The sequence below is a fragment of the Macaca nemestrina genome, chromosome 6 (assembly GCF_043159975.1).
Source record: "Macaca nemestrina isolate mMacNem1 chromosome 6, mMacNem.hap1, whole genome shotgun sequence".
NCBI classification, from domain to species: Eukaryota; Metazoa; Chordata; class Mammalia; order Primates; family Cercopithecidae; genus Macaca; species Macaca nemestrina.
The window spans coordinates 20,639,501-20,664,743 of NC_092130.1; the positions used below are offsets into that span (position 1 = coordinate 20,639,501).

The 25,243-nt window shown below is 39.6% G+C and overlaps 2 long non-coding RNA genes across 2 annotated transcripts; one reads left to right on the forward strand and one right to left on the reverse strand.

The window, feature by feature from the left end:
• The first annotated feature begins 205 nt into the window (after positions 1-205).
• Positions 206-2,776, forward strand: LOC139363564 (uncharacterized). Its single transcript, XR_011624208.1, has 2 exons — positions 206-625; positions 2,613-2,776. It is a non-coding gene; the product is annotated as an uncharacterized lncRNA (long non-coding RNA).
• A 4,805-nt stretch (positions 2,777-7,581) lies between these two features.
• On the reverse strand, positions 7,582-23,343 carry LOC139363716 (uncharacterized). The gene is made up of 3 exons (XR_011624514.1): positions 22,485-23,343; positions 9,771-10,218; positions 7,582-7,768 (listed from the first exon to the last, which is right to left on the reverse strand). It is a non-coding gene; the product is annotated as an uncharacterized lncRNA (long non-coding RNA).
• Positions 23,344-25,243: the final 1,900 nt, after the last annotated feature.

A 25,243-nucleotide genomic window follows, 5' to 3' on the forward strand; every position in this document is an offset into this window, starting at 1 on the left:
AAGTGATTCTCCTGCCTCAGCTTCCTGAGTAGCTGGGATTACAGGCACCCGCCACCACATCTGGCTAATTTTTTTGTATTTTTAGTAGAGATGGGGTTTCACCGTGTTTGTCAGGCTGCTCTTGAACTCCTGACTTTGTGGTCTACCTGCCGTGGACTCCCAAAGTGCTGGGATTATAGGCATAAGCCACTGCGCCCGACCAGCTTGAGTACATTTTAATTCAGCACAAGGTGTCACTGCGAGGGTGAAGGCTGCTGAGGGCAATGACTTGTCAGTGGTGGTCACTGCTAGTTACAAATGTGATCAGTCTCTGGGTCTTGGTTCCTCAGAGCCTGCTGCTCATTTGAAGTGCTCTTCATTCTGAGGCTGTGTTGTCATTGTCGTCATCATCATCATCATCATCACCATCACAAGGCACCAATTATCCTTTAATAGGGGTAATTTTCTGGCTGAAGAAGCCCTAATCAACAAACTCTCCTTGGTCCTGCGGCAACCTTTAGAAGGTTTTTCAACAGAAGAGATGTTTCTATTCTACTCAAATCAGACTAGGAATCACAGTTCTTGGAATGATGCTACAAATGAGTAAGTGCAGAAATGAAATGTGGGGGAAAATTTGGAAGTGGGGGTAAGATTTAGTACCAGCGCTAAGAATCAAGAGACCTGGGCTCTAGTCCAGGCATTTTTTGTTTTTAACCTGGGGACTCCCATTCGGAGCATCAGTAATTCAGCCCCTTTTGGTTAAGGTCAATGCTTCTATCAACTGGGGCCAATGATGCTTGTCCAATCTTATTTTTACTTCAGAAAATTGTGGGGGGAATCTAGTCAGTTATGGATGAACAAGTTTTGGGAGAATAGTAGAAGGGTGTAGGGTGAGATGTTATATGTAAAGTGTGTTAGATGATATATTCAAGATGTTCTATTGAAATGAGACTAAGGACTATAAGGGCTCTTAGTTATAAATGGTAGAAACTCAACCCACACTGGATTAAGCAAGAAAAAGGACTTATTGGTGCATGTAATTGAAAAGTCCAAGATTGGATCTTGCTTCAGGATAAAGTGACACCAGATTTTGATGAGCCTTGAATATCATATTAAGTGGTTAGGATTTGTCCTATGAACAATCACATTATTAAGTAGGAGAGAGGTAAAGAACTTAGATCACTTTGGCTATAGTGCAGAGTATGGCCAGGAGGGTTGTAAGACTAGTGAACAGGAGATGGGCAGGAAGGTCACAATGAGGACCTGAACTAGGACAGTAGCCATGGTGTAGATAGGAGAGAACAGAATAAAGACAGACATTAAGTTCATGAGATGCTTAAAGGACAAGGTGGGAATCAATGACATCTTTGAGATTTTTGGGCTTGATGATGCTTTTAATTGAGGAAGAGAACATAGGAGGAGGAACGTATTTCCAGGAAGGACCTAGTATAGTTTAAAGAATGTCGAGGTCAAGATTTTCATGCCGGCACCCAAGAGGATATGTTCAGTTAATTACTAGGTATGTTGATGTAATGTTCAAAAGGCAAGACAGTAAATAGAATTGGCCGTGAATATTTGGAAGTCAGCATTAATGAGATGAAATCATAACAGTGGTTTCATCCATAAATGATCCAGAGCCGTGGATCAGTTTTCCTAGAGTGAGAAGGGCACTGAATACATAACCCGGGGAACACCAACTTTTATGGCCTAGGTAAAAACAGAAGAACTCTTGTGGAGATAGAAAAAGAGTGGTCACAAAGGTAGGAAGAGAAATATCACTGTACTCTGAGATAGAAGATTTCAAAGAAGAAAAACCTGCTATTGAGATCAGATTGGAAGAGAAGCAAGTTGATAGAACTGTCAGATTTTGTAAGTAAAAAATATAGAACAGCAAAACTGGTGAGGGAATCGATTTGGTGTCAAAAGAAAGTGAGAACTAAAAAAGTAACCTGGGAAGAAGAGAAAATTAGAGATGTTTCTTGCTTTGTTTTAGAAAAATAGGGAAACTTATGTGCTTGTAGGGTGACAGAAAAAGGAAGTGGAGAGAGAGAGATGAAGGAATGAAACAAGAAAAAGAGATAATTGCTGGAGTGAGATTCGGGAGGATGAAGAGAACAGTTGGGAGATCAACCTCAAACAGGAGATAGAACAGCTTTTCTGTGGAGGTGAGAGGTGAGGAAAAAGAATAGGCAGTGGTATCGATACATCCAGAAATGCAAGAGGGAAGCTGAAGGAGTTTATGCATGACAGCCCCTCTTTTCCTTTGTGGGCTAGGGTGGTTCATCATTTTTGTGAGAGCTTATAGGGGGGCACTTGTGTTAGTAAGATATTGAACCTAAGGAAAATGGTCAAGGAAAATGTCTTGGATGCTAGAGAGGGGAGTTTAAAGGTATGGGTCTGAGAAAGCAGTATTTGCTACTGAGGCTAAAGCATACTGGAGTGGACAGAAAGGAATGTTTTGTGGGGAAAAGGGTATTGCATTTGGAGGCAGATAGGTCTGGGTATAGATCCCGGCTCTGTCCATTTGCGTTCATTACCTTTCACTAGGCCATGCTGTGTAACAAATAGCTTCCAACTTTCAATGGCTTACAAAATATTTCTTTCTTTCTCATATTACATTGTGTTGGCTACAGGTCAGTTGTAGCAACAGGCATTGTTGAGTTCAGATTCATTTCTTACTGCAAGACCCAAGTTAATGGAGAAGCAGCTTTTGGGACATGACTTCTCATAACAGAGGGCACAGGAGCAATAAACCAAGTTGAATCATGCAATCATATTAAAAACGTTTGCTTGGTTGGATGTGACCTATGCTGTGTTTTTTCATGTTCCATTGGTCAAAGCAAGTCAAATTGCCAAGGCCAACATCTATGTGGTAGGGATAAATACCAACATGGGGAGAAGGAGGTGAAAATGGAAAATAATAATGCAAGCTACCACACTGTCTAAAGATTTTGAAACTCTGGATTTCAGTTATCCCTTGTGCAATACAGTGATATCAGCATTTGTTTTCTAAAATTGTTGGGAGGAAGAAATAAAATTAATTTGTGTATAAAACTTACTCTAGTGCCTAGCATAAAATAATATTTTAAGCACATGAGATTACCTTGCCATGGTACTCAGAAGAGTGCATAGCTCCAATGTCATGGGGAATTAAACTTTCTGCTCCACATTTTTCTTCTGCCAAGTGACTGGATGATCTGTAAGAGCTTTTCTTACTCTAGAGTCCTCTGTTTCTACTAATCTTTTACTAAAGAACCAAACAGTCCCTTACCCTAAAAGTACCCTCTGGCTAAACAGGAAACTTTAAGTTTGTCAGAAGTTTTATTTGGCTTGCCTTTCCTCGACCCAGCCAACTACCAGAGGCAGAGAAAAGACTTGTTCAAATAAACCTGAGAAATCTATAGGAACCAAAGTGCATGGCAGATCACCTCATCATCCATTAGCAACACTGTTTGAGCTTACAAAAAGAGTGACGCTTCACAGAGAAAGGTCAGGATATTCTCACTCCACCTGGAGGAGTTTAGCCACCTTGAATAATAAGCTTTGCTGGTGAGATGTGAGATCTGACAGCGAGTGAGGAAATTGTTGAAGAGGAGGCATTGAAAATGCCCGGAGACTTCCCAGGTGTCACCTGCTGCCTTGTAAATGTGTGAAATCCTTGGAAGGGTGTCTGGCAGAGCCCTCAAACCCACCCACCATATGTCATTGACTGTTTCACAGAGTGGAAGAAGGTATAGGCGTGTCTGAACAATGTTCAAATGATCAATTATATCAATTAGGATTGTGAGTGGCTGCAAGCTACAGAGACCAGAGGAGAATGTCTTATACAAGACAGGATTTATCAGGTAATCACACATCTGCAAGTAGGCAGACACTGCTTCACACTGGTCTCAATGGCATGGGCATTTCCGTTGTGAATCAGTCTAGAAGAAGGTTGGTAGGCAAAGATTTAGTAGGTGGCAAATTGAAATGTAAACTTAGACCCAAAGACTTCAAAGGTGCATTCCAAATTTAACTTATAGTTTGGGGGAGGGGGTGGTTTACCAGATACCTAATCTAAATACATAGAAATTTAAAATTAAACAGAGTTGGCTGGGCGCATTGGCTCACGCATGTAATCCCAACACTTTGGGAAGCCCAGGCCGACAGATCACTTGAGGTCAGGAGTTCGAGACAGGCCTGGCCAACATGGTGAAACCCTATCTCTACTAAAAATACGAAAATTAGCCAGGTGTGGTGGCAGGCACCTATAATCCCAGTTACTCAGGAGGCTGAGGCACAAGAATCACTTGAACCCGGGAGGTGGAAGTTGCAGTGAGCCAAGATCGTGCCACTGCACTCCAGCCTGGACGATACAGTGAGACTCAGTCTCGAAAATAATAATAATAATAATAATTAATTAAACAGAGTTAATTGGTCACATATCTAAGTACCTGTCTTGGTTCTAGTCTGGCTTGGGTTTGTAAGTAATAGAACAAAATACAAGACACAGTCCAAGCTTAAAAGTAAATGAACTTAATATACTTAGAAAGGAGATTACTACATGTAGGGAAAAGCTGGTTAAAAAAAATGACAATCTTTCTTCCATCTTTGTACAAATCTCTAGCATTTCTACTGAAATAGCCATCACCCTCCTGCATCCCTGTAGTTATTCTAGTCTCCACACAGCAGTCAAAGGGATTTTTAATAAATATTAATTAGATATGCCTCTTATGCCCAAAACCCTCCAATACTTCCATTGCATTTAGTGCAAAATCCAAACTCCTTCCTCTGGTGTACTTGATAGGCCCACCCTTCCCCTTCAACCCTATCTTGCACCACTGTCCGCTTACCTCTCTGCACTAGTTACACAGGCCTTCTTTCTCTCACACCAGGCTAGTTTCTGCCCCACAGCGTTTGCACTTAATCATATACTTCACCTGGGCCACTCTTCCCTCAGAGGAAAGGCGGAGTCCTTTCAATGCAAATGTCACTTTCCCAGAGTTCTTTTCCCTGATCACCCTATCTGAAGTAACCCTCCTCATCCTCCTATTTATTACATTCCATTATATTGTATTTAAAATAATTACTGTCACCACCTGAATGTATCATATTTATTTGTGGTTTTTCATCTATGGTAGACTGTAAGCTCTCTACCTGGCACATGTATACACCCAGTAAGTACAGATGCTCCTCAACTTACTATGGGGTTATGGTCTGATAAACCCATTGTCAGTTGAAAATATTGTTAGTCAAAAATACACTTAAAGGGAGCACTTCTACACTGCTAGTTGGAATGTAAACTAGTACAACCATTATGGAAAACAGTGTGGAGATTCGTTAAAGAACTAAAAGTAGAACTACCATTTGATCTAGCAATCCCACTACTGGGTATCTATCCAGAGGAAAAGAAGTCATTATACAAAAAAAGATACTTGCACATGCATATTTATAGTAATACAATTCACAATTGCGAAAATATGGAACCAGCCCAAATACCCATCAATCAACGAGTAGATAAAGAAACTGTGCTATATATATATGATGGAATACTACTCAGCCATAAAAAGGAACGAATTAATGGCATTCACAGTAACCTGAATGGAATTGGAGACTATTATTCTAAGTAAAGTAACTCAGGAATGAAAAACCAAACATCACATGTTCTCATTCATGAATGGGAGCTAAGTTATGAGGATGCAAAGGCATAAGAATAATACAATGAACTTTGGGGACTCAGGGGATAGGGTGGGAGGGGGTGAGGGATAAAAGACTACAAATTGGGTTCAGTGTATACCGTTCTGGTGATAGGTGCACCAAAATCCAAGTCACCACTGAAGAACTTACTCTTGTAACCAAAAACCACTTGTCCCCCCAAAACGTATGGAAATAAATTTAAAAAAAATACATTTAATAAACCAAACCTATCCAATGAATACCATAGCTTAGACTTGACAACCTTAAACATACACAGAACACTTACATGAGCCTAGAGTTGGGCAATATCCTCTAACACAAAGCCTATTTCATAATAAAGTGTCAACTATCTTAGGTAATTTATCGGATACAGCACACTGAAGCATATCAGTTGTTTACCCTTCTGATGGTACAGCTGACTGGGAGCTGTGGCTCACTGCTGCCCAGCATCATGAGAGAGTATTATCCTGCATATTGCTAGCCTGGGAAAAGATCAAAATTCAAAATTCAAAGTACGGTTTGTACTGCATGTGTACTGCTTTTACACCGTCGTAAAGTCAAAAAATTATAAGTTAAATCATCATTCATTTAGTAGATACAGACTAAATGTATCTACATCATTTAGTAGATACAGACTGTCTGTATCTACTAAATGAATAGACAATCGAGTGTTTTAGGTTTTCTAATCATTCAGAAAAGAGGGATATTATTATAAATTCATGAGTCAGGGAGTTCATCTTGGCAGAGAGGGGGATGGGCTGGGCTTAGGAGAAAGAGCAGGATTTGGATTGGGGGGTACCCAGGGGAAGCCATGGGTGTAGTTAGGGTTGGAGAGGCAGGGTCTTTATGGTGATTCTGCTTCTTAACTGACAGAAAAGAGTGCCCACCTCTCTGTCCCTGGCAGATCACAGAGAGACCAGCCTTTCTTAAGGAAATAGGACCAAGGGCATGGAAGCAAAATACCCAGATGACTTCATCAAAAGAAAACATGTGACTCTTGCATAGACCAAAATAAACTCCCCAGACTGAGGGGGTGGGGCTAAGGGACAGTTCTTGAGCTGAAGAGAAACTCCAGGACCTTCCAAGGCATTCTTTGAAAAATGCTCTTTGGATAAAACTGCAACTTAAAAATAACTTCTGTTGGGTGTGGAGAGGAGAACAACTCAAATATTGGGGCCAGAAACCCAGAGTAAGGGCCAAATTTGGGCTAAGAAAATGCTAGATTCTCGAGATCTTTGGAAAGCAACTTCTTCCCTTATTTATTTACAACGAATGAAGTTTCTTAGACACAAATACAAGAAAACCAACAATTTGTAATTTTAAAGTATCAAACAAGTATGCTAATCAATAAATAGATTATCATTCATTATGAGAGAAAATAAAATCTAATAAAGGTCTAGGATCTAAGATAAACAAATATGACACCACTGGAGAAAAAGATGGTATTTAGAGAAAGGTCAAGTAAGGTGAAGTAAGTAGGTAACTTACTTCACTTCTCTTACCCTCAGTTTCTTCATCTTTAAAATGGGAAAATTCATACATGCCTCTCAAGGATACTGTGGAGATTAAATGAAGTACTGCAGAAAAACTACCTCATAGAGTACCTGAATGTTAGAAAGCTTTAAATAATATTGGAATTCCACTTCTCTCATATCACTTTAGAGGGTTGGAGAAATTGAAGAACTTCAGAATTTGACACCTTATAAAAGCTGAGAGTCCTTAACATACTTCCATTAGCAAATATTTATTAACTTTTGTTTGTAAGACGCAGTGATGGATAAGATGTAACACAAAATTCTTGGTCTCATTATCTGGGAGTGAAATAGTTATTGATGACCACAACAGGATGCCAAAAACAAAACAAAACAAAACAAAACAAAACAAAAACCAAGGAAAAACTTAGGGAATTAAAATGGTGGGCATTTATTTAGCTTACAAATCTGGAAGTTGGAAGTTTAGGCTGGGCTCAGCTGGGCAATTCTTCTGGTTTAGGCTCTTATGTCTGGGAGTTGACTGACTATTCGTTGGTCTAGGATGTCCTCAGTTGGCATGACTGCCTGGTCAACATGGCTTTTGTTCTATGTGTTTCATCCTCCAGCAGATTGGCCTAGGCCTGTTCTCATGGAAAAGGTATAGGAGCAAGAGTAAGCAAGATTTTTACTGATTGCAGTAAAAAGCATTTACCGATTCTAAAGAACCTTCCCTCAAAACCTTCTGGCTTAATTATCATCTATGATAAGGGAACAGCCATCACCGTTTCCATTTTACAGATAAGGAAAGTCAGAAGGACAGTAAGGAGTAAAGCCTGGACTTGAACTTCTGATTACAAGCTTCCCCTTTGCCTCACAGCCTCTTAGACCAACAGCCAAATGAGTAAAACACACAAAAAAGAGACAGTTATCACCATAAGCTTGTGTGGCCAAGAAGCCTTTGTAGTGACTGAACTTACCTTGGATGTAAATGCATGTACAGCAATAAGTTTCAACTTTTTTAAGGTGCCAAACCCATCTTTTTTTTTTTTTTTTTGACAGATCTTATGTAGAACCTCCAAGTATTTAAATGGATAAAAAGCTATTTTATATCTTAACTTTATTTTTAGATTCAAATGCATAATGTTTACCTACTATGCCATCAATATATAAGAACAATGAGGCCATTCTGGGGAACTCAGATGTTTGAAATCAAAGACTGATATCAAATGGGGACAGTGCAGTCTTGGGGTCCAGTGTGCTCCTGTAATTTGTTTAGCCTGCCCAGTAGAGTGGACTGCTGTTGTGGACCTAGTCTCTGTTGTCTACTTTCCACACCTCTCCACACCCCCAATTCTGGTCATGTCATTCTGGAGTAGTTGGTCCCACTCCCAGGTAGAGAGGTGGGTCTGGGAGGCGGGGTTCGGGAGCACCAGGAAACAGAAGCTCTTCCTGCTGCCTTGAAGCTAGAAGAGCATCAGTCTGGAGTTGCTGGGGGTCATCTCAGCACTACATAAAGGAAGAAGCCAACCAAGATGAAAGCACTACCCAGATGAGCAGGGGCTCAGGACTGCACAGGACACCACCGAAGTGTCTGGATCTAGCTGGAACTTAACCCAGTGTTACCCCTAGACTTTTCTGTTACACAAACCAGTAATATCCCTTTTGTCTTTTAGGTCAGTTTGATTTGGATTTCTATCTTGTGCAACCAAAACATATCTAATGCATCCAGTATTAAGAAAATCTGACTCAAACAGATTAGTTGTAATAATAATATGGTTTTAAAAGCAGTTTATCTTGTAATGTCAGGAAATTCTTTAATAAAAAGATAGCAGAAGATTTATTCCAAGATTTGTATATACTTTCACACAAAAGTGTGAGATACATTAATGTATATGTTAGACTCAAAGCAATAAAATTGATATATGGCACATTTGAAGGTATGTTTGTTTATTGCCAGTTTTAAAGTGGTTTATATGTATTTAAAAATGAAATTTGAAGAATATTTTTTAGGATCCCTGAGATGTCCTTCAGATCTTTTGGGTCCTCAGGATGTGGTTGAAAAAGTAGTGATAGAACAAAACAGGAAGGGGTCTAAAAGAATGTTCTAGGCCTCTAAAACACGTCTTTTATCACCAGAACAAAACATGACATACACAGTGACTCTGGGACACATTATAGGGACCTAATTGGCATCCTCAGGTGAGATCCATCAGATTATTCTTTTCTTCTGGAAAAGGATGGAAAGGGAAGGGCCAAGAGAGAGAGAGGCTAACATCTTCTCCTTTCTTCCTCCTCCAAAATCAGAATTCTAAAAAGCTTTGAATATTTTTGCAAAATATAACTGGTGAGAGGTGTTCAGCAAAATCCTAAAACTCTTTGTTGTACTTAAGTTTTATTTTTCTATAAATGGGAAGATTCATTGATGAGCCATTAATGCTGATGATCATATAAGAATTTTCCTCCTTGTGCCAAATATTATTTCATGGTTCCTTAAAAGTGTGAGGTAAATATAAAAACCAGCAATTTATACTGTTGACTCAGACCATGAGTTCATGAAAAGCAGGAGCAATGCTAACTTCTTTGGATAGTTTCTCATTCAGTTAAGTAAAAATGGGAACTTCTCTTATAAAACCACTTACATACCTATGATGATGAAAATGGGAGAAGAGGATTCCAGTCTTGTTCTGGTGACCTTTGGAAATCTCATATTCAAAGGCTTAGAGGCCTAATCCGCAGAGACTTTTACTATTTTCTCAGGATAAGATTAATTACAGGAAGCTGAGGATGTTTGGTGGGTCCTTCCTAAACTGTCAGAGACCCCAAGATACTAGAGATGGAAGGGATCGTAAATTTCCAGTCCAGCTGCCTCCTACTACAGGATCTTTGATCTCTTCTCTGCCTGGTAGCTTCTTTCATGGCTAAATTGAATTGAAAATCTGTTGTGATGGAATATGAACCTCTCTCGCTAGAACACAATTTTTCTATCATCACTGATAGAAAGCAGAGTTTAGTGGATCATGAGGCAGGTCCTTGTAGGGTAACTTTGGTGGTCTTCCATGCACACAAGGAGAAGCAAGATCTGAACAGGATCCTGTGATCAAAGAAGAATAAAAAGTTCTAGGAGACTTTGGTAGATGAGAGCGTTGGTAGTATCCTATTTAAGTTTACCTGATATCCACATAAAAACAAAGAAAATACATAACAAAATTTTTTTAAAAATGGCAAGATATTTCCATGAATCCTAGATACAGACTGTGGGGATAAAACAGCAACTTCCCCAATACTCACACAGTGTTGGTGTCTGTGCATGCAGACGGAAGGGAAGCAATGGGTATCTGGTAGACCTGAGAACAGGAGAAACTCAAAACAGGAACAAGAACTTACTGCAGAATGCATGAAGCAATTTGAGAGTGGCAGCTAAAACTAGGAGGCATTTTGCCTGAGCCATCAGCTGGGGAGCATAAGGGATCTGAGAAAAAGGTAGAGGATCTGGAGCAATTTAGCCCCTATGAACTCCCTAAACTGACACCTTGGTCTCCCTTCTAGGACATGGGCTCACACAGGGAAAAACTGTTGGGAGTAGAATAAAAACTGAGCAGGATACAGACAACAGAGATGAAGAAAAAGAAGTCCAGTTACAAGTAGAGGGGTGGGGAGGAAGAGTGAGAAAATCCCAGAAAGCAAGTCAGGTAAATTGTAAGAAAAAGAAAGAACTGGCTGGGTGGGGTGGCTCATGTTTGTAATACCAGCAGATTGGGAGGCTGAGGCAGGTGGATCACTTGAGGTCAGGCATTTGAGACCAGCCTGGCCAACTTGGTGAAACACCATCTCTACTAAAAATACAAAAATTAGCTTGGTGTGGTGGGGCACGTCTGTAATCCTAGCTACTTGGGTGGCTGAGGCACAAGAATTGTTTGAACCAGGGAGGTGGAGGTTACAGTGAGCTGAGATCATGCCACTGCACTCTGGCCTGGGCGACAGAGTGAGATTGTGTCTCAAAAAAGAAAGGAAGAAAGAAAGAAGGAACGAAAGAAAGGAAGAAAGAAAGAAGGAATGAAAGAAAGAGAGAGAAAGAAAGAATGAACTGGGGGAGGGGTTGAGGTGGGGATGGATGTCTGTAAATTAAAAGACATACAAGACATATACCAAAAAATAAACCATAGTGTCTAGGGACACACACTGGGTGATGAAAGGGAAGTCCAACAAAGTTATTCCCACAAAAGTCAAGACTGGTTACTTTTGGTTGATGGCTGTGATTTGATGGGGCCCATGGTGGGCTTTGGGATGGCTTGGAAAGTTCTATTTCTTGACCTGGTGGTGGCTAAAATGGTGTGTGTCATATAACAACTCATTGAGCCAGACAGCAGTTTTTGTAAGGGTTTCTATATCTGTGTTTTATTTTACTGTAAACAAGTAATAAAAGGAGTGAGGTTAAGGGGACCTCAGATCCAAACTACTACTGAATACTAACACTAAAGCCAATGTAACTCTAGCTAAAACCTACTGAACATGTACTATGTGCAAGGTGCTATGCTAAGTCCTTTACCATGGCAGTAAACTTCTCTGAGTACTAGAGTCAAGCGTCTTGCTTAGTTTTCTTTACTACTGTGTGAATTTGGGCAAGTAACTAATTCTCTTTGAGCCTCTGTATTCTTATCTCTAGGGGCAACGGTCTGTCTTTCATAAGAATATTGGGATGAGATTTGCATGTGAACTTTTTAGCTCAGTGTCTGACACATAGTATATGCTTAGTAAATGGTAGCCACTGTTGTAGCCATGTGAGGTGCTGTTATTACTCTCACATTATAAGTGAAAAAAATTAAGGCTCAGAAAGCCTAAGTCATGGAATTATTCAGTGCTGAACCCAGGCCCTCAACCTTTCTCTATGCTTCCCCAACTCGCTAATTTTTTTTTTTGAAAGAAAAATTGTGCAATGGCAAATGACAGTGGCCTGGCCTGGTTCCACAGCTCTGTTTTGAAGGTTATCTGGGGTCTTGCTCCCTCACTTGCCCCAACACATGATGTTGCAATTTCACTCCAAGAAAGAGACTTCAGTAGTGCTGTCCGCAGCGTGGCTGCCTGGAGCAATCTTGGAAGACACAGAGCAGGCAGGAAGGATGCAGGCAGTGCAGCCTCTTCAGCAGGGGCATACACAGGTCCCCACTCCCAGAGGGGCCAGGAGCCCAACGCGGCAGCTGGCTGGATGCGTCACACATACCGTGCTGAGAGAGAAAATAAGTGGTAGTCCTCTGTGCTGAATTTTAAGTGTAAACAAGCAGATTCATGATAATTACCAAATATTAGAAATGTATTATTCCTTCCCCACTCCCAAGATACTTCTAGGATCTCCAGCTGTGCTAGTAACACTAGGTGCACCACTCCCAGGGCCACAAGTATTGTTCCAAGACAAAGGCTCTTCATCTGTGTTTGTTCTTGTTTTCCATCAACACTTGAAACCTAGTTCACCTATGTTCTATTGAGGTTTCCTGCTTTGTTTGCAAGCAAGGAGGAATAAAAAACAGCATTTGAAATTAAGGACTTAGGTAAGGTCTCAATTCTCTGATCCTCATCTCTCAAAGGAGGAAGTCATATTTACTTCATGAAAGGACTGGTGTAAAGATAACTGAAGGAACATATGCAAAGAACCTCATGTGGAGGTTGGCACACAGTAGACATCATAAATGAAGGTGCCTCCATAGCTGCCACTGCCAGTATACCTTCAACAGAGAACCAAGACGGCAGACAGGCAGCACACATGCTTCTTTCCCCTGTGGTATTAGTGGTAGACATAATTAACCAATGACGATATTCTTTGCTACTTGGATTAATTTTCTATTGCTGCTATAACAAGTTACCACAAACTTGGTGGATTATAATAACACAGATTTATTATCTTACAGATTTATAGGTCTGAAGTCCAATACAGGTTTCACTGGGCTAAAATCAAGCAGGGTTGCCTTTCTTTCTAGAACTTCCAAAAAGATTCTATTTTCCTTGCCTTTTTTTTTTTTTTCTTTTTAGCTTCCAGAGGCCTCTGTTTGGTCCATGCACATAGCCCCTTAAGTCTCAGAGCCAGCAACAGCTTGCCACACCGTTCCCACACTGCTCTCTCTCTCTGACCACAGCCAGAAAGTGTCCTTTGCTTTTAGGGACTACTGAATAATCCAGTATTGCCTACCCATCTCCAGATCCCTAACTTTAATCACATCTGTAGAGTCCCTTTTGCCCTCCAGGGTTTAGGATATGGTCATCTTTGGGGGCCATTATTCTGTCTACACTGCTCAATGCAGTGGTATAGGCAGCCACTATTAGTGGATCAGAGTTTGATCGGAGACATTAAATCCATTTGGTCTGTGAAGTCAGAGCTATCCATGCTTTGGAGATTCATCAGGAAAGATACAAAACAAAGCCAGTCAGAGAACTGGAAGCAAAAGAAAGCAATTACCATGTGCTGAACACGTTTTAAAAAATCAAAACAGCATTATTGAGATATGGTCGACATGTAACAAAGTACATGTTCAAAGTGTACAATCTGATAAACTTTGACTTATGTATACACTTATGCAACTATTATGACAAGCATCATTATGAACATATCCATTCCCACCAAGAGCCTGCTTGTCCTTTATATCCCTTTGTCCACTCCATCCTATCTCCTGCTATTCCTAGATAACCACTGACCTGCTATTAATATAGATTAGTTTCCATTTTGTAGCATTTCAAATAAATGAAGTCATACAATAAATCCCGTTTTTGTCTGTCTTTATCAGTCAGTGTAATGATTTTGAGATTCATCCATGTTACTGTGTATATTGGTAGTTCATTGCTTTTTTGTTGAGTAGCATTTCAATGTAAAACACAATTTTCTTTATTTTTTTCATCTGATGATGAAAATTTGGGTTGCTTCCAGGTTTGGACTATTACAAATAAATCTGCTATACACATTCATGCACAAGGTTTTTGTGGGGTTTTTATTTGTTTGTTTGTTTGTTTTTGGTTGTCGTTGTTTGAGACTGAGTCTCAATCTGTCGCCCAGGCTAGAGTGCAGTGGTGTGATCTGGCTCACTGCAACCTCCATTTCCTGGGTCCACGCGATTCTCCTGCCTCAGCCTCCCAAGTAGCTAGGACTACAGGCGTGTGCCACCATGCCCAGCTAATTTTTTTATTTTTTATTTTTTCAGTAGAGGTGGGATTTCGTCATGTTGGCCAGGCTGGTCTCAAACTTCTGATCTCAGGTGATCCACCCACCTCGGCCTTCCAAAGTGCTGGGGTTACAGGTGTGAGCCACTGCACCTGGCCCATGCACAAGTCTTTGTATGGACCTATGCTTTCATATCTCTTGTGTAAATACCTAGGGGTACAATGGCTGGGACATGGGGTAGGCATATGTTTAACTATTTAAGAAACTGCCAAACAGGTTTTCCAATGTACTTGGGCCATTTGACCAGCAGTGTAGCTTCAGTTGCTTTCTGTCTTTGGCAATACTTACTATGATTAGTCTTTTTAACTGCAGTCATTCTAACAGGGATAGAGTGGTATCTTATTGTCTTATTTGCATTTACTTAGTGATGTTGAACATTTTTGTATTGTGCTTATTTGTCATCCATGTATCTTTTTTTGTAAAGTGTCAGTTCAAACCTTTTATATACTTTTTTATAAATGCAAAAGGTTTCTTTATTTTGTTGAGTTTTTTTTTTTATTACTGGGTTTGAGAGTTCTGTATATATTCTGAATACAATTGTTTGTCAGATATATAATTTACAAATATTTTCTCTCATTCTGTGCCTTGTTTTTTTATTTGTTTAACCATGTAATTCAAAGAGCAAAAGTCTTTAATTTCAACGTAATACAATGAATCAATTTTTTCTTTCATGAATTGTGCTTTTGGTGTTGCACCTAAAAAAATCTTGGCCTAATCTAGGGTCACAAAAATTCCCTCCTATGCTTTCCTCTAGGAGTTTCATAGTTTTAGGTTTTTCATTTAGGCCTATGACTCATTTTGAGTGAACTTTCGTGTGTGGTTCAAGAGATGGATGAAGTTCTGTCTTTGTTTTTTCCATACAGATACTCAACTGTTCCACCATGATTTGTTAAAAAGACTATCATTTCTTCACTGAATTGCCTTTGCACCTTTACCAAAAATCGGTTGCCCATATGTCTGTTGAGTCTATTTTTATACTATTTTTTGTTTGATTTATCTGTCTTGACACTAACATCACATTGACTTGATTACTGTATATTTATAAGTTTTCAAATCAGATAGTGTTAACCCTCCAACTTTGTTTTTTTACAGTTATTTTAGCTATCCTAGGTCTTTTGTATTTTGATATAGATTTTATAACTAGCTTGTAAATTTGTACAGTAAACTCTGCAAGGATGTTTATTGGGATTACACTAAAACTGTTGATTAATTTGGGGGAGAATTGACATCTTAAAAATATTGCATCATCTTCATTGATCCATGAACATTGTATATATTTCCATTTATAGGTCTTTAATTTCTTTTAACAGTGTTTTGCAGTTTTCAGTGTACATCTTACACATATTTTGGCAAATATAATTCCTATTTCATATTTTTTATTCTACTATAAGTGACATAGTTTCTTAATTTTAGTTTACTGCCATGATATATAAATGTAATCTTTTATATTGATTTTCTATCCTGAAACCAAGTTCATATTTACAACTTCTAGTAACTTTTTGGTAGGTTTATAGGATTTTCTATGTAGATGATTATATCACCTGAGAGCAAAGACAGCTTTCTTTTTCCTTTCTATTCTATATACTGTTTATTTCTTCTTCTTATTTTATTAGCTAAAACATCAGTACAATGTTGAATAGAACTAGCAAGAATGGACATCTTTTTCTTGTTTCTGGTTATAGAGGGGAAAGCATTCAAACTTGCACTTAATTTTATTATTATTGCATACAAAATAGGTGTTTTATGGGCCTTTTATCGAGTTGAGGAATTTTCCTGAACAAATTTCCTGAGCAAATTTCTAGTTTGCTAAGACATTTTTTTCTTTCATAAATATACATTATTTTTTGTTAAGTGTTTTTCTACATTTTTGGTGGTTTTGTGTGTGTGTGTGTGTGTGTGTGTGTGTGTATTTTTCGTTTGTTGATATGGTGAATTACATTGATTGATTTTTCAAATGTTAAATCAATTTTTCACATCTTGGATAAACTCCAGAATAATGTAATTTACTTGAGGTACGAATTATTAAGAAATTATTTTAGGCAGATAGAAAAGAAAAACGGAGTCCTTGGAAGATTTTTGACAGCTCTTGTCTAGTATGAAAGTCCTGGCTCTTAGACCCAGGCAGGCAACCTTTGATATGCAAATGCCAATCTTTAGAAACTGGGTCTACCCAACATGGCTATTTCCACCTTTGTCTTCTTGCCCTTGCCCCCATATGTGCCTAGCAGCATGGCCGCCCCACATATCCTCGTATGTATGGAACATCATGGTGCCCTGCATTTGCATATTAAAAGGCTAGGGTGGGAGGGCCAGTTTTTTCCGCGGGCTACATGAATGACATGCCTGGTCTAACCAATCCCCTGAGCCTTATGGAAATCAAACACCGCCTCCTCCCGCCATCGAATGTAGCTGGCTGATACTACCTGAAAGTGGAGTTCCATCTCTCAACTTTGGCGCCCCCCTGCCTCTGTCTCTGTACAGGGGAGCTTCTTTCCTTCTTACACCTTCTTTCTTGCCTATTAAACTCCTTGCTCCTTAAAACTACTCAACATGTGTCCGTGTCATTTTTTTCTAATTCCACTAGAGACGAAGAACCTGGTATTCTCCACTCATCAGAGCCGTATCAATAATATATTATCCCTTTTATATTCATTGAAATTTGATTTACTGTTTTAGTTAAGATTTTTTGCTCTATAATCTTCAAGAATATTGGTCTATAATTTTCTTATCTTATAATATCATTTTTAATGGTAGGCTCATAGAATAAGTTGGTAAGTATTCTTTTCAACTTCCTAGAAGAGTTTGTGTATTATTTATTATATTTTCGATAGGAGTCCAAGGAAGTTATCTGTGCCTGGAATTTGGTGGGTTTTTTGTTTGTTTGTTTTGTGCATTTTTGTGGGAAGGTTGTTAACTACAAATTCAGGCTATTTATCATTGAGTTATCTTTGATAGATTGTATCTTTCAATAAATTTGTCCATTTCATTTTTGGTCAAATTTATAAGAATATATCATTTATTTTACAGGCATAGTGTTCAAAATATTCTCTTATTATTCTTTTAATATCTGTAGAATCTGTAATTCTGTCACTTTTCTCGTTTCTGATCTTTTATAATTAATGTCTTCTTGTTCCTATTCAGTTTAGTTAGTGGTTTATCAATTTTATTGATCTAAAAGAACTAGTTTTTTATTTCAGTGATTTTCCTGTATTGTTTTTCTATTTCATTGACATATTCACTGATTTTTATTGTGTCTTTTTTTCTGCTTCTTTGGCCTTAACATACTCTTTTTTTTGTTTGTTCTTTTTTTTTTTTCAGGTGGACTCTCAGGTCATTGATCTGAGAACTTTCTTCTTTTCTTTTTTTTTTTTTTTAACTTTTGTTTTAGGTTCTGGGGCACACGTGAAGGTTTGTTACATAGGTAAACTCATGGCATGGGGGTTTGTTGTACAAATTATTTCATCACCCAGAAATTAAGCCCAGTACCCAATAGTTATCTTTTCTGTTCCTCTACCTCCTCCCACCCTGCACCCTCAAGTAGACCCCAGTGTCTATTATTTCTTTCTTTGTGTTCATAAGTTCTCATCGTTTAGCTCCCACTTTGCAGTATTTGGTTTTCTGTTCCTTTCCTGTGTTAGTTTGCTGAGGATAATAGCCATTAACTCCATCCACGTTCCTACAAAAGACATAATCTCGTTCTTTTTTATGTCTGCATAGTATTCCATGCTGTATATGTATCACGTTTTCTGTATCCAGTCTACCATTGATGGACATTTAGGTTGATTCCATGTCTTTGCTATTGTGAATAGTGCTGCAATGAACATACACATGCATGTGTCTTTATGGTAGAATGATTTGTATTCCTCTGGGTATATACCCAGTAATGGGATTGCTGGGTAGAATGGTAGTTCTGTTTTTAGCTCTTTAAGGAATTGTCATACTGCTTTCCACAATGGTTGCACTAATCTACACTCCCACCAAAAGTGTATAGGTGTTTCTTTTTCTTCATAACCTCACCTGCATCTGTTATTTTTTGACTTTTTAGTAATAGCCATTCTAACTGGTGTGAGATGGTGTCTCATTGTTGTTTTTATTTTCTAGTACAGGCACTTAGTGCTATAAATTTTCTCCTAAATACTGTTTTAGCAGCATCTCATAAATTCATGCCTTATTTTCATTTTCATTCAGTTCAAAATACTTCCTTAATTTCTTTCTGATGTCCTCTTTAATCCAAGGATTATTAAGCTGTGTTTTATACAGTTTTCAAATAATTGGGGGATTTTACAGATATCTTTGTGTTATTGATCTCTAATTTAATTCTGTTTTGGTCAGAAAACATGTTGTATCATTGGTATCCTTTTAAATGTATTAAGACTTGTTTTATGTTCCAGAACATAGTGTAACTTCATAGATGTTCCATATAACTAAGCACCTTAAATGCTATTTTTTATATTTAATCTTTATAAGAATGCTACTATCATTTCCATTTTAATAAAGAACCAAGAGATGATACCGTGCTCCTAATTATAAAAAGAAAAGGATAAGAATCAATCACCTTAAATAATGTATTCAATGCCAGACAGCTATTAAATAGGAGAACTGGAATATGCTCTCATCTGACACCAAAACCAAGTTATAAACCAGTCTTTCATGATTACCCCACTCACATCCATTCCTCATAAGCTGGGTAGGACCACTCATTCTAAAGAGGCTGAGTTCAGAGGCTAATTTTCTCTCAAAGTCTTGAAATCTACTCCTAAATTGCTCCTTTCTAGCATAAACACAATTGCATCAGTTGCTAATACAGATGTAAAGGTGAGTTCTGTCTGATGGTTAGAAATGCACAAAGCCCAACCGCTGATTCAAGTCAGAAACTTACTACTGAGCCCTGCTGCTGACTGATGCTCAATCTCCAGATCATTCTAAAAACACCCAAGAACAAAGACTGACATTAGGTGTTTTTGCCTCTTTCTAGCAGGGAATGACTGATTGTCCCTTAAAGCCCAATGATGCTTAGAGAGCCTCTGGATTAGTAGGTTTTATTTATATGTCTGTGGAATTTGCATAATAGCCTTTAAGTCAACCTGCCTTGAAATGGCTCTTTCCTTTCTCTTCTTTTGAATTTAATGGTCAGATATTAGAAGCACTACCTTATTGCTAGTATATGTAGTATTACTCCTTGTTCACTAGGACTGATGCTGCTCAGGAGCCTATTAGTCCAATTCAACAAAAGAATTTTTGATCATCTGGCAGCTTCAATTATATAAGTTATCCAGCCCCTTTCTTACTCCTGTTACTACAGTAATTTGACAAGCCTGCTAAAGATCTTTCTGGCTGCATCCACGACTGTGCACAATGGGTTATTTGAATAAATGTCTTCCAGTGGCATGTTCCTGTTACATACAAAGTCAATTTAACTTGTAGAGTTATTTGCAGGAGCCCACATTGTCCATGACTGACTACTTCCTAATGCCACTTAGGCTGAAATCTCAAAGGGAGGGAGTGTGCTCCCTGAGTGAGCACTTCTTTCTGAGTGCCATTTCTCCACCACTTGAAATACTAAATGGCCAGCACCAAAGAAGGGAAAAGAACTCCTGGGAATGTTCTTTAGCACCTAAATCTCCAACCTTTCTCTGAAATAGACTGGTTTACACATGCTAATTATTATCAAACAGTTTACTAAGGAGTTAATATTCAAGGGAAAGCATATACAGCTTCTACAATTTAATTTATGCCATACAACATCTGATTTTTGAATTTCTTCTGAGAAGTGATGCTACAGGTATAAAATGAACTCGTTCTGTACAAACTTTAAAGCCTGAAGAAGCCAACATTCAATATGACCAAGAAAACTGCTTATGTTTCTGGCTTCTCCCAAATGGAAGCTACATGGTTGAAAAAAAAATTGTCTGTCCTTAAGACCCTACAAACTTTTGAGAAGCCATTAATCAGGAATGAAAAATCAGTTTTGGTTTATGTGTCACTATTCATTGACTGGCATTAGATCCTTGGAATTCCATGCTGAAAAATGATTCTGAGGACATATCCCCCATCAGTGGGAAAAAGCATGGTGATTGATTAGTGATGTCTGCTATGAACATAGTAAAGAGGTATGGTGGAATTCCCAGAGTGCTAGATGGAGTGCCAGAATGCCAGAGTGCTGGGCACTGGGAATGTATCACTGAACAGGACAGATTCAGCTGATGAACTCATAAATCTTACAGAGTCATAATGATTGTTAGGGTCATTTCTTGCTTTGTTATCCTAAAATTTAGTGGTTCTTGTTCTGCCCACCAATCACTGTTAATGGATTATTGCAAAATATCAGCAACATCCATTAGGACCACTCAGTCCAGTTCTCTAGCAGAAAAACCCATAAGTCTTCCATGTAGACACCTTTCATGTCTATGTAGACAAAAGGTGTCTGCATAGTAAGACTTGTCTTTCAGTCATCGTAACTTTTTCTCTTAAAGAGCACACTGGCCAAGAAAATCTTCACCTTGCACATTTCTCCATAGTCATAGACAGTGGTAATCTTGGCCAGGGTCAACTCTAGTTTACAGAGAATGGAAAGCAATGAACAAGAGAAAGCCAGGCATGGAGGTGGGATTGGGTAAGAAGTTATTGTCTTCTTTAGGGCCCCATGAGAAGTCTATTCTTGAGACAGACTAATCACACCAGGACAATGTGTGTTCACCTTCTTGCTAACTGGCTAGCAGCTGTTTCCAGATGTCCCCCCATTTGGTTATGTAAACCAGGCTCATTCACATGCAAAGCCCTTCTCTATGAAGCTCAGCAGATGCCATCAACTTCTCTTCATTCTGATGGGATCAGTCTCTGTTTGCGAGGGCCTTGGAACTGCAGCTCTGCAATGCTGGCACCAAAGTCAAGGTGCAGAGCTGTCTGCAAAGGCCACCCTTTGTCCACAGATGATGCAATGGGTCAGTGTCTTTCTCACCATGGGGACAGCAGTTGACGTGGAAACGGTTGTTCTTGCTTCTACACATAACCATTATGCCTCACCCAGGCTTACCAAATGTTGAAAATATTTGTCTGCCCAGCATCCATTTTTTCTACCTCTAGGAACTGCATCAAGATTATCTTTTGGGGGAGGCCGAGACGGGCGGATCATGAGGTCAGGAGATCAAGACCATCCTGGCTAACACGGTGAAACCCCGTCTCTACTAAAAATACAAGAAAATTAGCCGGGCGAGGTGGCGGGCGCCTGTAGTCCCAGCTACTCGGGAGGCTGAGGCAGGAGAATGGCGTGAACCCGGGGGAGCGGAGCTTGCAGTGAGCCGAGATCGCGCCACTGCACTCCAGCCTGGGGCACAGAGCAAGACTCCGCGTCAAAAAAAAAAAAAAAAAAAAAAAAAGATTATCTTTTGGGAAATCATCCTTGCTGAACTACCAAACCTGTTGTTTTAGATAGTATGTGTTCTACCCCAGCCCTAAGCTGAGCATGTGATTTATATCTGGTCAAACTAAGTCACAGGAAGTTTTCAGTTATAGACATGTGACCCATTCTGCATTCATGAGTGTCAGCTCTGGGATTCTGCTGAAGTGATTAGGAAAGTGACAGGATTTTGCTGGCTGTTGTCAAGCTGATGAAATATGAGCCTGGAGCCATTGGTGTCTTACCTTTCCCACAAGTAGCGTAGAGCATGCTAGAAAATACAGTTCAGAAGAAAAGCAGAGTTGAGGAACTGAGAGAAACACATTTACACTGTATGATTTGAGCATCTGGATTCAGCCTTACCTGGATTTAACTTTTTGGTTATATGAAACAATTTATGCCTTTTTTGCTGGGGGAAGTTTCAATTAGGTTTCTGTCACCTGCACCCCAAAAAGTTCTGATGAATGTACAGAAAAGTCCTGATGAAATGTTCTCCATTCACAGAGATTTTCACAGGAATTGGGCAGAATTAAATATAACTCTGAAAATGCTAGCTTTGAGCAACCAATACCTTTCTAAAAGTACTGTTAGGTATCAGTACAACAGCACATGACAATCAAGAGCTTAGCTGCCAAGCACTGTGCTGTGTACCCATGATGGGGAACAGGGTCGCAACTAGGATCCCTGTTCTCATTGAGTGTGCAGTCTAGCCAGGAAGGCTGGACTAACATAGGTTAATACTTCAAGCAGAAGTTCTTACCTTCATGGCCACGGCACATTGGTGAGTCACAATATATTATGAGTTGTACCACAAAGAATTTGTGACTCATGAAGCTAAAGTACCAATATTGACAGATGATTTAAAAAACAAACATGAAGTAGAGTGGATTCAAGGTTATCGCAATAATAACGTCATGTTCATTCACTTGGTTCTCTAGAACGTTTTCCTGAGTGGGAGAGAAAGAGTGGGCATAACAGCTATGGCCCACGCACCCCTGTCTCCCAGAGTTTGTTGTTCCCAAGGATGTCATCTACCATATGTGTTTAGGACATCATAATAATATCAGTGTGAAGCAGAAGGAGGAGCAACAGCAGAAGTGTCAATGTTTATTGTGCACTGATGAGGCAGCAGGTACTATGCTGAGTGCATTAACAAGGATTGTTTCATTTAACGTACATGAGAAACCTCTATGTACTTATTCTCCTGTTTTGTAGTTGAAAGAACAACTAGCTGCTGAACAGAGTGAGTCTGTCTCAAGCACTTCTGGAGTTCAGAGAAGGGAGAGCTCAGTATAGGCTAGAGTTGTTGGGAAAGGTCTCAAGGAGGACGTGTGACTTAAGCAGGGAGAAGTAGAATCTGTACAAACAGAGGAGCCAAGGAGGACATTGCAGGCTTTGGTATAAATGAGACAAGTACAGTACATAGGGTGCCAATCTCACCCTTTGGACACCTTTAGTGTTGGTACCAGGATACTGCATTGGTGTTCAGCAATTGTATTTGTATTGATGTGGCCATTCCACACATCCCATCCTGCCTCCAGGACTTTGTCCAAGCTGTTGCTTTTATCCTTGCCCCTGTGACTGAGTAGCTCCTGAGTGATACTCTGGACCCTCTGAGGTTCTTTCTACCCTCCCTCAAGAAGAGAAGCTGCTTCCTCTAAGAGAAGCAAAGCAAACTATTCTTCCCTTGACTGCCTGTTCCCGGGACTCTCCACTGTGGTATCCCTCCTGGGCCCAATTTGTCCCATGCTTCTCCTTGGGACAAATTGGGCCCAGGAGGGATACCACAGTTACAGATTTGTCCCATGCTTCTCCTTGGCTGTTCCCAAGATCTAGATCAGCCTCTCCCGCATGCCAAAACAATTAGGTTGGTGCAAAAGTAATTGCAGTTTTTTCCATGACTTTTGATGGCAAAACCTCAATTACTTTGCACCAACCTAATTGTTTTGGCATGCAGATTTATGGCATGTGGTTTTTGCCATTACTTTCAATGGCATCCTGAGACAAGACTTGATCTTATCACTTCCCATGTCAGAACCTTTAAAGTTAAAAACGAGCATTTAGTAAATGCTTAATGTGTGGCCAACCCTGTGCAAGCATTTGCGTGCATTGCTTTATTGAATCTTCACCAAGAGTATGTAAAATAAGACTAGGATCATCTACCTTTTATAGATGAGGAGATTGTGGCTCAGAGACATTAAGTAAATGATGTTATTTTGGAAGCAAGGGCAGCTGCGTGGTGCCAGACAGACCACACTCTTAAGCACGATGCTCCCCTCCCTCTCACACATCAGTTGTTGTCTTCAGGATAAAATCCCACAGCCTTGACCCGATAGTCCAGGCCCTCCACCATCAAGACTTGATTTAATTCTCTAGTCTCCACTTCCCACCTTGCCTGACAACACATTTCAACTGCTGGACCAGACAAGATGGCATGCTGGTCCCCACCTCCGTGCCCTCACTTGTGCCTGGTTCTCCACCAGGAATGCCATCTTCACTTGTTGATCCACCCTTTAAAATCTACCTTTTCCAGGAGTATTTTCAATTCTTTCTCTTACTTTATTGTTGCCAAAATTAAACTCTGCCTCTGCCATGTATGTCCTTCATATCGCTTTAGAAATGCATTGCGTGTTCAGTCTTGCTTTTCTGTTATTGGCATGCAGTTACTTTATCATAAACCCCTAACAAGAAGGAAGTGGGTTTTACTTTTCATAAGTTTTACATGGGCACTTAGATCAGAGTCCTGCCCTCATGGGTAGGTTCTGTTCCCCCTCTGCCAAAAAGCAAAGGTCCTTCCCAGAACTTCTCTCTGTCTTCCTTCATCCAATGTGGAATCTTGTTTTTCATTTGTTTGTAAATAAAGTGGATGGGCTTAAGACCGAAGACGGCCATGGATACAACAGGTATATAGCAGTGAAAAAGGCAAACACTGTTTCTAAGCTAAAGTTTTCTCACTGATATTCCCCAAAGTCCTATCTTATTTATGATCCCTGGCAACTGCCAGCTTCACATCATGGTGAACATTTTCTTATGCAAACTCAAGGTGAATTGTCCTCATGAGCTAAGGATCCTTAAAGCTAAGGTTCTGTAATGATATTGCATTTTAAATTGATTTTATTTCCCAAAATGATAAAATAAAATTGGTTTTATTTCCCAAAATGATATCACAGGACAGCTTTTGGTAGCAGAGAAGGTAGGAGCTTCAGGGGGAAAGGTGGGAGGTCTTTTCACCCCTGGAATTGTACCATAGAGCGGGGTGCCCACCCTGCTTGTGAAAAACTCTGGTTTTGCCCAGAGCACCCTACTCCCCTTTGGTCTGTCTGAGCATCTGAGAAGATCATTTGAACATGATGGTGACAATGGTCAGGGAACGTCTTGACTGACCTTCTCAGTTCACACATGAAGAAAATGCGCCCAACTCCCAAAGAGGAGTCCCTTTCTAAGCTGACAAGCATGAACTGGCCCGAATCCCAGTATCTCCCCATATGTACCATCATGCTACACTCAGTACATCACTAC